Here is a 14,110-nt window from a genome sequence, read left to right as displayed (position 1 = left end):
ATATATTTATTCTAAATATATTTATAGTTCTGTGAAGATTGTCATATGTATTAAAGGATGCACAAATTTGTATCAATAAAACAACACAATGAAGGACAGTCCTGTTGTGGGTGATAGAGCTGAGGTATAGGGCTGATGTTTCTTCTCAACTATCTGCTTGAATTCTGACCTGGTATAAACACTTCTTTACATTAATTTTTATTCTCTATCTCTCACGCTATTTTTCTCTCATTGCTACATGTTCTGTCTGCCCTTTGTACAACAAAACAGCACAACTGGATGTATCATTTTGATTAATATAAGGGTATCAAATGCAGATGAGCAGCAGAGTTGGTTATGAGCATGGAAGAATTGTTTGTAGGTGAGAGGTGAGTTGGTGGGGAAAAAAACGCAAAATAGAAGTTACTTTCTTCATCATGTTTATTCAGTAATGATGGAGGAAGGTCATTGGTTAATTATAATAAACAAAACTGCTTGGCCTCATAGCTTAGAACATAAGTGGGTGGAGTAAACAGAACAGAATGCTGGGAGGAAGAGGAAGTGAGCTCAGACTCAACAGCTCTGCTCTGTGGAGCAGAGACACCATGCTCTGTTCTCCCGGGCAGATGCACACAATGAAGCTCTGACCCAGGATGGACGTAGGTTAAGATCTTTCCCAGTAAGACCGGAGCTACACAGTTTATTAGAGATGGGTTGATCGGGATATCAGAATTAGCCAGTAAGGGCTAGAGGTAATGGGCCAAAGAGTGTTTAAATGAATACAATTTGTGTGTTGTTATTTCGGGGCATAAGCTAGCCAGGCAGCCAAGGTGCTGGGGATGCAGCCCCGCCACTCCTATTACAACAAAATGGTGCCAACATGGACAACTGCTTCCACATAAAGCCTGAGACAGCTTGGGAAGTAATTCTAGAACAAAATGACAACTTTGTGAAACCAAGAATGGTTTCTTGGTATCAGCACTCTCTCGGGGCTACTCTTCTTGCTAGAGGCAAGAAAGTGCTCTCATCTGAGAGAGGCTTCCTGACTCAGCTTCAGCTGCAAACCTTGCAGCTCCTTTAAGAGGTCCTGCCACAAAATACTTAATGGTGTTGATGAAAAGCTGAAAGCATGCTTTTCGGTTTTCAGCCATAGCAGAAAAAAGCTGAGCCGTTTTAAAATGCCTGCTTTCTGGGCTGTCCTGCCAAGGCAAACTCTGACTCTTTTACACTGGCAGTTTGTGCGGTTTGCAAGCACGGGCTGCTGAAGCTCGCTTGCTGGCAGGGACCTTAAAATGCCATAGAGTTGTGGCAGTAAACATGGCTACAGCCAGTACCTCAGCCATGAGGCTAGAAAGCTAAGGAATGTACTGGATCCAGCCGTCAAAGCCACGGCTTTAGTCCTACTGATATTGCTTGGTAAATTAAAAACTCATGTGGTCAGAAAAAGAGAGATATACAGTAAAGAGATTCAAAGACAAAGAAAATTTCTAAATGGTTTACAGTGTGTTAAAAATATATGCAAGCTAAAAGTTAAAAGTTCTTAAAAGTAAAAAAAAAAGGAAGAAAGAGGGTAGTTGGGTGTGGTAGTACACACCTTTAATCCCAAGACTTGGGAGGCAGAAGGAGATTGACCTCTGTGACTTCAAGGTGTAGTAGCACACGCCTTTAATCCCAGTGCCTAGAAGGCAGAGACAAACAGATCTCTGTGAGTTCAAGGTGTAGTAGCATACACCTTTAATCCCAATGCCCGGGACCTCTGAGAGTTTAAGGACAGCCTGGTCTACAGAGTTATTCCAGGACAAAGATACGGAGAATATAAAATAAAAGTAAAAATAAAAGAAATAGAGATTAAAATAAAGTGCACAAAGATGGAAAATACACAGAGAATTTTGATACTGTATGCTATTATGCTCTGTTTGAATTGTTTGAATGCTGAGGAAGGAGCAACAGCTGCTAAAAAATATTTGTTTAAAAATACTGCTGAACTAATCCAACATAGATATTTTGAAAATGCCTTGACTTTGAAATTTGGATCTAAGGACATGATGCTTTGGAAAGGAGTTTCTTATTTTATTTTCACAGAGGGTGAGAGTCTGTGGAATTTTTCTATCCGAATATGGTATGATGGACCACGCCCTCCTGAAGGGTTGTTGTAAACATCTTAAGAAATTTGCTTCGCTCAACTGCCAACTGAGATGAAACTAGCACACAGGTTATACCATGAAAGACCTAATTAATGACGCCCCTATTCAGCAGGAAGCAGTTTGGAGAGAAAAAACTGGGCCCATGTTCCCAAATATGGTTTATGAACATTCTTTTACATTTAAAGGGCGATATGACATAGATATGAATAATTTGTATTAGTATAGATTTTGCTTTATTAATAGAGATTTAAGGTCAATTTTGTTATATGTATATGTGTTTCTGATCTTGATTAAGGTATTGTGATTGTGTGGTTCATTTAAAAATGTAATGTACATATGTTGTTAATGGATAATCATTAATAATAGTCAAGTTTGTAGTCATGTTAGTTAAGATTTTCTAGATGTACATAGATATATTTTAGATAGGCATTCTTTATATCTTTCAAAGATTATAGAATATGGCATTTTAAATGTTTTAATAACTTAGGACTTTTCAGGACAATGAGACACTCTGCTCCTGGCAGCACCAATCTACTTCGAGAAAAAGATGGGCATCGAAGAGGATCCTTATGGAATTGGTTAGCCATTTGGGCAAGAAACTGCTCTAGTCTGGACTGTTGCATAAACTGGACACAGAGTACCCACAGAGAGAGGACTGCTGAACTTGCCTAAAGGTGAGATGACCTTTTGGGGTTCCTGATTCATGAAGGAGTCTGCGAGACATTCTGCAGGACACAGCAGATAGTGACTGAACTGACTTTGAAATTTCCTGCTTCATGGAAATGTCTCTGGATACTTTGGGCCTGTAGGCTGAAGATGGATGCCCCACCAGTACAGAGGAACTTTGGGTGACTGTCCAGGCAGTGAGATGTCTCTGTCATTTCTAGAGTTTGAAAGTTGCTTATTTCTTGTTTGCTTAGGTAATATTGTATCTTTCTGGAGTCTTTGATGGAGTTAAAGAATAGTTAGTTATAGTTATAGTTTTCCTTAGTTATGATAAAGATTATTGTAATTTTTACTTGATAACTGTTTTGTTATATGTAATTTTGCTATGTTAAATTAAAGCCTTCCTTTTTTTTGTTTAAACAGAAAAAGGAGAAATGATGGAGGAAGGTCATTGGTTAATTATAATAAACAAACTGCTTGGCCTCATATCTTAGAACATAAGTGGGTGGAGTAAACAGAACAGAATGCTGGGAGGAAGAGGAAGGGAGCTCAGACTCAGGATATCGGAATTAGCCAGTAAGGGCTAGAGCTAATGGGCCAAGCAGTGTTTAAATGAATACAATTTGTGTGTTGTTGTTTTGGGGCATAAGCTAGCCTGTGGCCCGGGTGCTGGGGACACAGCCCCGCTGCTCCAATTACTACACAGTAGTGGGAGGAGCTGAGGTCTCACGGTTATTTGCATAGAAAGGAGAGGCACAGAAAAAGTGCATTTTATCTTTTGGGTTATGTGTAGCTCTTAGGAGAAAAAGAATATTTTTTTCTGTAGCATGGACACCTGGCACCCCAGGAAGTGGTTTGGACTGAGAGCTGGAGGTGTGAGTTCAGTTCATGCACATCTACCTCTACAGGTGTTTGGAAATAGTATCTTCACTTTTCACTCCAGGTTTCTTTATCTGTAAAGGAAACACCGTTGTTCTTAGCATTTCCCTCTCAATTCTACAAGGACTGATTACCTTAGTGTCCCACTCCTTTCTGTTTCAAAGTGTATTTTATGTCAGATTTATTTAAATTCTCACACCTGTTCAACTTTGGCTTTATTTGTTCATAGAGTCATGGATCTATACAACACATAGTTCTTGATTACCTGGGATCCCTAAGAGTAGTCTAGATTCATAACACACAAAGGTGCTAAGAGATAAACACTCATGGCCTCTTTTGTTTGTACTGTAACTATCAGAATCATTATTATAATCCACCATGAGCATTTTCTTTTCTGTGCAACTTCTTAACATTGAACCTTTGCAAACACAACTTTTTCTATTCCCCCCTTTTTAAATTTTATACATATAATATATTTTGATCACCTTTCTCCTCCTGCTCTTCCTTGATCCCTCTCATCCCCTCACCCACCTATGAGAAAGAATAACTTTTATCCTCAAATTTTACCTTTTTATTTTCCTGTTTACAGTGTCATAAGCATAACAGTAGCATAAGGATTGATTTATAGAGTATTCCTGTGTTTGTATAAGATCTTAAAACTGAGAAGAATTCAGAAAACAGAAAGAATACCAAATAGTAGAATTTAAAAGACCGTAGTTACCTTACTATTTATGTCATCAGTCTACCACAATTGTTGTATTTTTCCAGATGGTTTTGAATTATAATCTGGAGAAAACTTATGGCCCTGTGGAATACCAGTGACAGTTGGGAAGAGTCACAGCAGCACTGAGTAATTGCCACTGTAACTCAGACAGAATAAGTAGTAACCAGTCCTTCATACTGTTTTGGTTTTGTTGGATAAAGGTTTCTTTATTTTATAACATTTAGAAATATTGTTTAGAATAGTAATGTCTAGAGTCTCAGCAGAAATAGCACATTATGTCACTAAAACCACTTCAGTGCTATGGTCAGATATAGCTCATCAAACATAGTACTCTGTCTTTTTCTAATTTAAAATTTAGAGGTGGTTCAGCTTTCTGTGTCATAATTACCAATCAATTCGATTAGATGCTTTGGATTAAAATACATTTTCTATCTATGTAACAGGAAGGCCTACAATTTTTGGATCTTTACTAAACATATGTATTTAGTCAATAAATATTATTAGATAAATGTTTCAGATTAAAGAGAAACTAGGAAAACAAATTGGCTGAGTAGGAGATAGGGCTGGAAAATAGAAATTCAAATAACCATTGAAGTAATAACCCTCATATTGTGTTAAAAGGAGAAAATGATTACTACCAATTTGTTAATTGTGGAAAGGCCTAGATAGCTTATTAAGTATGTGTTGAAGAGGCAATTGAAATCAGTCATGTTTTCTGTTGGGATCCTATAACACAAACACTCTTATTTCATAAATTATAGAATTTAATCATCCAAAAGTTTAAACCTTCCCAATCTATATAAGAAGAGGGGATGAAATATGAACCCCGTGGCATCTTGGGAGCTCCCAACAATGAGATTTAAAGTTCTTAAAATGAAGGCATATCTAATGCATTTCACACTAATTTGCAGATTCCCAAATAATGAATGAATTAACCAATCTGTTTTGAGGGTGAATATGTCCTATGTTTCATTTAATGATTGCACTAATCATGACGAATTCAAGGCTAATTTTCAAAGAAGTGACTACGGGTCTTTATATCTCCTCACAGAGCTCTTCCAGTGTGATGCTGGGGCTGAATGTACTTAGGATTCCATTCCAAGGTTGACGTGAAAGGTGCGTGGAAGATTAAGAAAAGAAAGGTAAATGCTTATTTTGATCCTCAGTGTTTTGGTTAAGTATATTTACAAAGTTTATAACGGACCACAGAGGTGTGCCATGATGCAGCCAAGTGGGTACTTAACACTGTTGATGTCACCAGCCCTCCTTCTTTCCTCTTGTTTTCTATTATTACTTAACTTGCTCTCAGTTTTTAAATATTAGCACAAAGAATGTAGAAATTTTGTTCAAACTGTTGAAAAGACACTATTAAGCAATAATTTGATAATGTTGTGCTGGACTCTAAGAGCTGGCATTCAGTATTACTAGTAGGCATGTAATGGTGTGTAAGCCCATGTGTATTTGTCTGTGTCCATTGTCCATTAGTCCGTGTGTGTATGTGTGTGTGTGCGCACACTCACACGCATGCATGCGTGCACACACACAAACACTGTACTGCTAATTTTTTTCATGATTTAGTATTATTTAATTTAAATGCATATTGACTTTGTCAGGGAAGCAAAACATGCTGAGAAACTGTGAGGTAGCCGATAAAATAGCAATGCAATTTTCTATTTAAAACATGTGTTATGTCAAAAACTTTATTTGGACCAGTTCTAACTAACATTTAATACTAAAGAGTTTAACTATTTAGGAAGGATTTATTTCCTTAGTGAAATCATAAATCTTTACATTTTGTCGTAGTTTGCCTTGATATTTACAAAGCCAATATGAATGATTTTCAATCTCTAATATTTATGTAAAGTTGAGTTTATGGTTTCATGGTGCTATTATTCAGATAACTAATTATATTCAAGTAACTGATTACATGTAATACATACATGTGTGTATGTGTGTGTGTGTGTGTGTGTATGTGTAAAAGAAACAACCCCAAAGCCAGACTCTCTTAAATGAGACAAATCCTCTAATAATCCTGGAAGCTAATCATGCTTTGGTCTACTTAGATTGGAGACCCAAAATTTAAATTTCTGGGTTTTATTTTATTTTATTTTCTTAGCAGGGTCTCACTATAAAGCTCAGGCTGTCCAGGAACTTATTATATAGATCAGGCTAACATCAAATGCACAGAGATCCCCTGTCTCTGCCTTCCAAGTGCGGAGATTAAAAACCTATTTCACCATGCCCAGCATAAAGCAAAAGTTAAGTGAGGATTTTTTTTTACAATGTTCTATTTGGTAAGTCAACTTTTAACCCCTCCTCCCATTTTTTGAAAGAAAGACCCCAAAGGGAAGGGAATTATTTTTCTGGACTTCTTCAGAAATATTCCTCAGTGGGTTCCCTTTGTCACTGGTGAGCCTCAGGACCTCATTTCTGTGTAAATTGCCTTCCGCATTTCTATACCTTTCTCAAGATAGAACCACCATAACTCCCCTGAGGGATTTATGTCAACTGCATTAATTATAGTTATTTTATGTTCTGCTTTACCTATGATTATGTTGCTGTTATTTTATCAACTTTGTCACTTTGCCAAACACAGAATGAAATGACTCGACATTTAGCCAGAATTTATGGTTTTCAAAGTGATGTGACCAGTATTGACTCCATATTCTCATTAATTATCTTTATGATGAAAGTGAAGCTGAGACTATAATCTTCATTTGGTAAGCAGGGACATAACAAGGAGCCCACATGATTTGCAAAAGTAATTTACCCATGATTCATAGTGCATAATTAATAATGAAAATAGACCACATGCTTTTCTAACATCTAAATTTTGTGTGGTAGGAGATATTAGTGGTCACATTGAAGTTAATGGTAAAATTGACATACTCCATCTTTATGAATACTTTTGATAATAATGTTTCCATTCTCTTTTAAAAGTATTTACTTGTATGTGAGAAGAGATAATTGGATTTAAAATAAGAGTCATCGTTTCTGTTGACATACCAGTACATTATTTAACAATAACCTTTCCTCTTTGTTTATGTCTAATATCTCATATTGATAAATATCACAATATAAAAACATTTAAAACTTAAAAGTTTTTACACAAACACATTTAAATTCTATCTCTTTAAAAAAAGTCTTTTTAACAATAAAAAATTTCTTTAAAAAATTCAAAGTTTATCAGCTATGAACGCGTATAAAAGCAAAATAAATACTTCCTTATTCCAAAAGGGAATAGCCAGGAAAGAGTCACAAATCTAAACAAAGCAAAATCCACTCTATCAGTGTAAATCAGTGAGTGTTCAATGACTGGGATTTGCCCATGATCTTCTGGAATCCTCCTAAGTGCCTGGCACAGAACATGTAGCCTATCACCCTTGTTCAGGCTGGCTCCACTCCATCACCTCAGCTGCCCTTGACAGTAATCCAGTCTTGCTGTTATCTTCAAAATGTTGGTGTCTCCTGCTGCACTTCCATCAAGAACCTCCTGTAGGTAGGCTCTTTCCATGGTGCTGAACCTCAACTTGTCTGCATGTCCCATTTCAACCTTTGTGCTTCACCTGATCCTAAGGGTGACCATTCTGGTAAATTCTTCTGCCCTCTCTCACTGCCAAACCTCCCACGATCTCCTTGATCTCCTTCATACCTTCAAAACCAGCACTTCATGAGTGACTCTTAAACTACCAAATTCAATTTCTAGCACAGTGTATATCCTTGACTGCTTCTGAACCCCAGGTTCTGTTTGCTACCTCCGAGGAAACACTCCCAGAGTATTAAACCTCAATGATGCTCATCTCTTCTTAATCACTGGTAATTTTTCAACTCCAGCTAACCAGCATCATTTGTGCCAGTAAAGCAAAAATTTCACTTCGGTGTTGCTAGGCATTTGTTAATTGTGAATGGTTCTTTAGTTCCAATTGACTAGAACCACAAATTCTTAATTCAAATTAGTAAATGGCTCCAATTGAGCCTTTAAAATTTCTTCTGAACATTTCATGTCAGGCCTCCATCAACTGCAGTTCTTATGCCATTGTCTTGTCAGCTCTAATACTATTGACTATGGAACTTTTAACATGCCATGGAGTTTTAGCTCAAAGTTTCAAAGTCCTTCCACAGTCCTAGGAGAAATAGTATAATTATGTCTGTTACAGCAATACCTCACTCCTGGTACCAATTACTGTCCAGTTAGGCTCACTGTTTCTGTGATGAGATGTCATAGCCAAAAGTGACATGGAGAGGAAAGGTTTGTTTGGTTTACCTATCCTGAATCACAGTCTTTTGATGGAGACCAAGGGAGTACTCAAACTATATAGGAACCTGGAGGCAGAAACCTTGAAGAAGGGCTGCTCACAGACTTGCTCCCCATAATTTCCTAATATTACATTAAAAAAGATTGCAGGACAACCAGCCCTGGTGGGGAACACCCACCATAAACTGGCAATCCCACATCAATCACTAATTAAGAAAATGTATAATAGGGATATCTACAACAGGATCTTATGGAGGCATTTGCTCAGTTGAAGTTCTCTCCTCAGATGACTCTAGCTGTGTTAAGTTGACGTAAAACTAGTCAGAACCGGCTTTTCGAGCCACTCCCACTCTATATAGTTCTTACTAAGTTTTTCTTATTAACTTTGTCTTTGCTCTGATTAAAAATAAGTAAATAAAAATAAGTAAATAAATAAATAAAATAAAGGAGGAATTATGAGTAGATTATTAATGAATCATGAGAGAAATTATTTTGAACAATGCTGAATCCCTTCCGAGAAGAGAATTTAGTTTCTTGTACAGTTCCCGAAACTGCTTCTGAAACTTGCTAATTAAGGTTCAGTCATGATTGTAGTGGCAGGCCTTGTTTCCACAGGTCTAAGTGAACATTAACCACACATTTCTGTAAATAATGCATATGCATAATGCCAGAGACTCATCATAATAGGGCAGTGTATTTTGAGGAGCCTTTATTCTTGGGCATTTGTAGACTTATCAGCCCTGGAACTGGAAAGGTATTACAGGAAGGATAAATTAATTGGAGACACAGATTTGGGAGATAGGTTCATTTGTTTGTCTCCTTATAGCAATTCCAAATTTAAAATTTGAATAATTTATTATATAATATTTATAATTATTATACTGACAAAAAGCAACTTTATAATTTATTTGCTCACAAATAGCTGTAGAGTTTTGCCATAAGCCTTAATGCTACCAAAAATTCATTACTTATTTCAGAGTGGCTCATGATATCAGACTACAGCTCAGCTTGATACTATGCTCTCTAGTATTATCCAAACCCAATATTAAATAACCAACCTTTCTTTCCTATTTTCCCTATATGGAAATCTTTATTTATATGCCTTGTGCCTGTCTTCATTGTGGTCAGTTAATACCTGTTTTATTATTGTAATTACTTCTGTCATTTTAAATCACATTTTTTTTATTTTTCCATCTTTGTTATAATGATGTCATTTCTTCTCTGTTTTTTTTAGCTGGGTCAAGACTTCGTTTTCATTGTGTCTTACCATATAACATCTGCTCTGATGGTTCATGTAGATAACCATTGGCCTTATTCCCCTGTGACTGACAGGAATAATTGATCTATATTCCAAGCAGAGCATGTAATAGTTTTTAGTAAGTATTCACTGAGAACTATATCTATATAATTATATCATATATAAATTATGTATGTGACATCTTTTCAGTTTAGAACGTTGGTCTCTGTGCCAGCATTTAATTTTCAAGGAAAATTTCCAGGATATTTCTACTATTATATGGACTTAGAAGTTAGAGCGACTGTAAAGTTACTTTTTCTACAGACAGGCATGAGTTTTTACGCCTGTATGCCAGCACTTGGGAGAAAGATAAAATCACTGTGAGTCTAAGACCAGTGTGGGCTAGAGTGTGTTATATACAGGTCAGCCTGGGCTGGACTTTTTAGAATTTGCTACAATTCACAAGTTAGAAATGATCATCTTTAGAAGTAAACGAACGACCTACTTGCTGATGCTGCCTGTAACAGAGAGACCCCGGTATCTTTCCTATGTGTCAGGATTTCTGATTTTTCCTGTCATGTGTTTTCCCTTCCATGTTTAATTGGTCCTTCATATGAGCAGCACTCTGTGGCATAAGCTAGGCTGTTCCCTGTTCTGATTTAATGATGTTCGGTATGAAGGACTCAGTTTTGGATGTTTTATTATTATTATTATTATTATTATTATTATTATTATTATTATTATTATTATTATTTTCCCAATGCTCCTTCCTCTTTCACCCACCCCTATTGTCTTCCATCACAACCTCCTAAAAGGCTGTTTCTAATCCCACCCTACTAAACTGCTGGGTGCCTTTTCTGTCTTCATTATGATACATTTATTTTTCTTTCTTATTTTACAAAATTTGAGGATAATTCCTTAAGTGTCAATAGATAATTCTTATTAAGATAGTAACTCATCTCTAAAACTACTTCTTTAAATTTGGCACTATTTCTGTCTTTGTGGAGAGTATGTGGATTAATACTAACCAAATATGTGATCTCCCAGGCAAAAATTTAATGGAAGCATAGGCATGTATATTTATAAGCTAGTGAGCCAAGTGGGAATATCTTTAGACTTCATCTGGAATACTGATTTTATAACATGGAAAGCCCAATTTTAATACCTTCTCAAATGATCACATCAGTATGAGTGTTGCACTTAGGACCAAGTAGTTTTGTGTGCTGGTCAAATAAGCATTCTTTTATGGAAGTTATGCAGAGAATAGTTTAAATGTTCTTAGCCCTATAGGATGGTAATATGCATAAGCTGTCCTATTAGTTTCTTGTTGTTCCTCCTTGTCTCTTGGAGCTATCAGAAATATGTGTAACCTGGCAATATAGATATGCACATATAGATGTTTGGAGGAGTGCTCTTTTGAAATGCTGAGTTGGCCATAAGCATTATACATTTGGTTTTCAGAAAAGAAAGAGTGGTTTTACAAGTAAAAGTTCAAATTTTGTATAAACCGTTGCATGAAATCACCGCTCAAATTGTATTGCTGTTGATGTGAAGATAGTATCTGAGCCGAAATCCTGCATTGCAAGAAAAAACAGACAATACAAATAGAACTTTTTCATGTAAAAATAGTTTTCATTTACAATTTTAAATTTATGGTTTAGAGATATGTGCTTGCAAAGTTTTGATACCATTACACACACACACACACACAAAAGCAAAATATGGAATGTTAACTGGCCTACTTTTCAATTCAACTAAAACATTAAGTATCTTTTTAATGGTTTTATCTGCTGGGAAGAGCAATATTACAATAATCAGGTTTTATAGCCCATATCAAATATGAACCAGAATCGCTTATTACAAAGTTTGTACTTGGGGAGGTGTTTTCACAACATCTAACACTTTTATGTTTCTTGGAATTAGTTTTTAGTGATTTCATTTGCCAAAATAAGTTGTTGCTCAAACTTTCTCATTGGTTTGTGGTGAAAATCTAATCCAGCAGCTATATTTAAAATGCCATGCAAATTGGTAAGGAGATGTCCATTGAAACTACTGACACATTAGTAACTATATGAAAACACCACAGAAGGTAGCCCATGCAAAGTATTTTAGGGTTCTTTTCCCCTCCCATATGAAATTTAGAGGTTTGCTGAATGCAAGCATGTTTTTTTAATATAATCTTCTCAAGAATAAAGGATTGGCTATAACTTTAGATTTCATGTGAGATAAAGTTGGAGTCTGATGCCTCCTTTTACCTGTCAGTCTTATTAAGAAACTCTTCCTGTGTTGAACTCACCCCTGGTGTTGTAGAAACCATGCCTGTGAGAGCCAGGGAAGGGCTTTCTCTTCAGTGTGGCTTCATTAAGCTTGGCCTGCATTTTTACTCTGCTTCTGTCTTATTCTAAACTCTACCTGTAACTCCCAGCACAGTAGGTATAATACAGACTGATGCCTTTGCCTGAAGATTGATTGAAACTCAGAGTGTCTTAGAGTTGCTGACGCTCACTCAACCATTTTATTGAAGATAAGGTAAATAAAATAGATTGCCATATGAGAATTCTCTGAAGTCAAATGGAATAATTTGGCAGGTTTAAGCCCTTGAAAAAGACTAAGAAGTGGGATCAAATACTTTTTGTGTTCAGTATAAGATGGGATAAATATTCCGTCAGTATTTGACTTATAAAATTCACCTTTTTTCAGTGCAATAAAAATGCTAAATTAATTATGAAGTTATGGTGCCATTTTGGTATTAAATGAGTCACCTGCAAAAGATCAATAGGGAGAAAAACTTTTAAGACAACAATATTTTGAAGAAATTCTTTTCTTTCTTTTTCTATAACACTAAAGTGCATGGATCAGTAGTCTCAGAGAATTTAATAAACAACACAAATGGATGGATTTTCCAAAGGGCACTCCAGAATCTTGAGATTCCATATAGCTATAATTCTTGGTCACTCCTAAAAGAATATCTTAAAGTTGAATCTTTTGTTCATTAATAAACATTATGTGTTCACATTTAGAAACTTTGGAAGGAAAACATCCTTTGATTTTTTTTTATTGTATGCTTCCCAGATTGTTTGTCTTGGAGAAAAGAACTTTTTTTTCATATTTTTCAGAATAATGCAAAAGACTTGTTTGTATTGCCATCTAAAATTTTTATAGGACAGTCAGTTGGTAGAATGGCCCTAGTATCTAAAATTCTATGAAATGTTAACAGTAGCACATGTGGTGGTTTAACTGAGATATGCCTATACGTCTCAGACATATAAATGCTTGTTCTGCAGTTATTGGCACTATTTTGGGAAGACTTAAAGGGTGTGGTCTTGCTGGAAGATATGTGTCACTTCGGACAGGCTGTGAGGTTTCAAAAGTGTGCCATTTCTGGTTATCCATCTCTGTTTCTTGTTTGTGGTTTGAAATGTGAGCCCCTGGCTATTTGTTTTCAGGCACCGTGTCTGTCTGTTGCTCCTTCTTTCCCAACATAACTGTGAGGTGCTCTTACACCTCTATAAATGTAACCCCAAATAAACCTGCAGTTGTGAAAGTTGCCATAGGCATAGTGTTTTGTTACAGCAATAGAAAAGTACTAAAAGTTCATACCAAGAAGTGGGATTTTGTTGTGACAGATTAAACCATGTGCTTTTTGGAAGGATGTTTATGACTGAGACTTTGTACTGAAAAATCATGTGGACAGTGTGAGCAGAGGGTGCTCCGAGCACTATTTGAGCTGTGAGGCCAGGATATGGGATATCAAAGAGGAACAGTATTAGCAACTGCACTATAGATTTGTCTTGTGATATTCCAGCAAAAAGAATTCTTCTGCTTTTGGTTATTGCCATGATATGACTAAAGAAAATACTCACAGAAGAAAGCAGTAATGTTTGCTGTTAGAAAAGTTTTGTACTAACAGGTTGAGAAGAGGTTTTCTTTGCCCCACCCCCATAATTCCATAATTTCTGCTGTGATTTTTTTTAAATTTAAAAGCTACTTCAGTTTTTTAAATATAATTTTTATTGAAAAAAAATTTCTGCCTTCTCCCCGCCTCCCATTTCCCTCCCTGTCTCCCTTTTCCCTCCCCCTCCTCCCTCTCCTCTCCCCCTCCCCCGACTCCTCTCTCCCTCCCTCTCCAGTCTGAAGGGCAGTCAGGGTTCCCTGCCCTGTGGAAAGTCCAAAGTCCTCCCCGCTCCATTCTGGTCTAGGAAGGTGAACATCCAAACTGGCTAGGC

The 14,110-nt window shown here is 36.4% G+C and overlaps 1 protein-coding gene across 1 annotated transcript in view; it reads left to right on the top strand.

Moving 5' to 3' along the window:
• The window catches only part of Foxp2 (forkhead box P2), a 509,404-nt gene that overhangs the window by 164,464 nt on the left and 330,830 nt on the right, over positions 1-14,110 (top strand). Inside the window, exon 3 of the mRNA XM_050145932.1 lies at positions 5,444-5,534. The gene's annotated coding sequence lies outside the window, so the exon portion shown is untranslated. The remainder of the gene's footprint in view (positions 1-5,443; positions 5,535-14,110) is intronic.

This window comes from Alexandromys fortis, unplaced genomic scaffold, assembly GCF_014885135.2.
Source record: "Alexandromys fortis isolate MF-2015 unplaced genomic scaffold, M_Fortis_MF-2015_v1.1 scaffold_34, whole genome shotgun sequence".
Classification (NCBI taxonomy): Eukaryota; Metazoa; Chordata; class Mammalia; order Rodentia; family Cricetidae; genus Alexandromys; species Alexandromys fortis.
The sequence above is the reverse complement of the archived record's forward strand: the minus strand, read 5'-3'. Positions and strand labels throughout refer to the sequence as shown.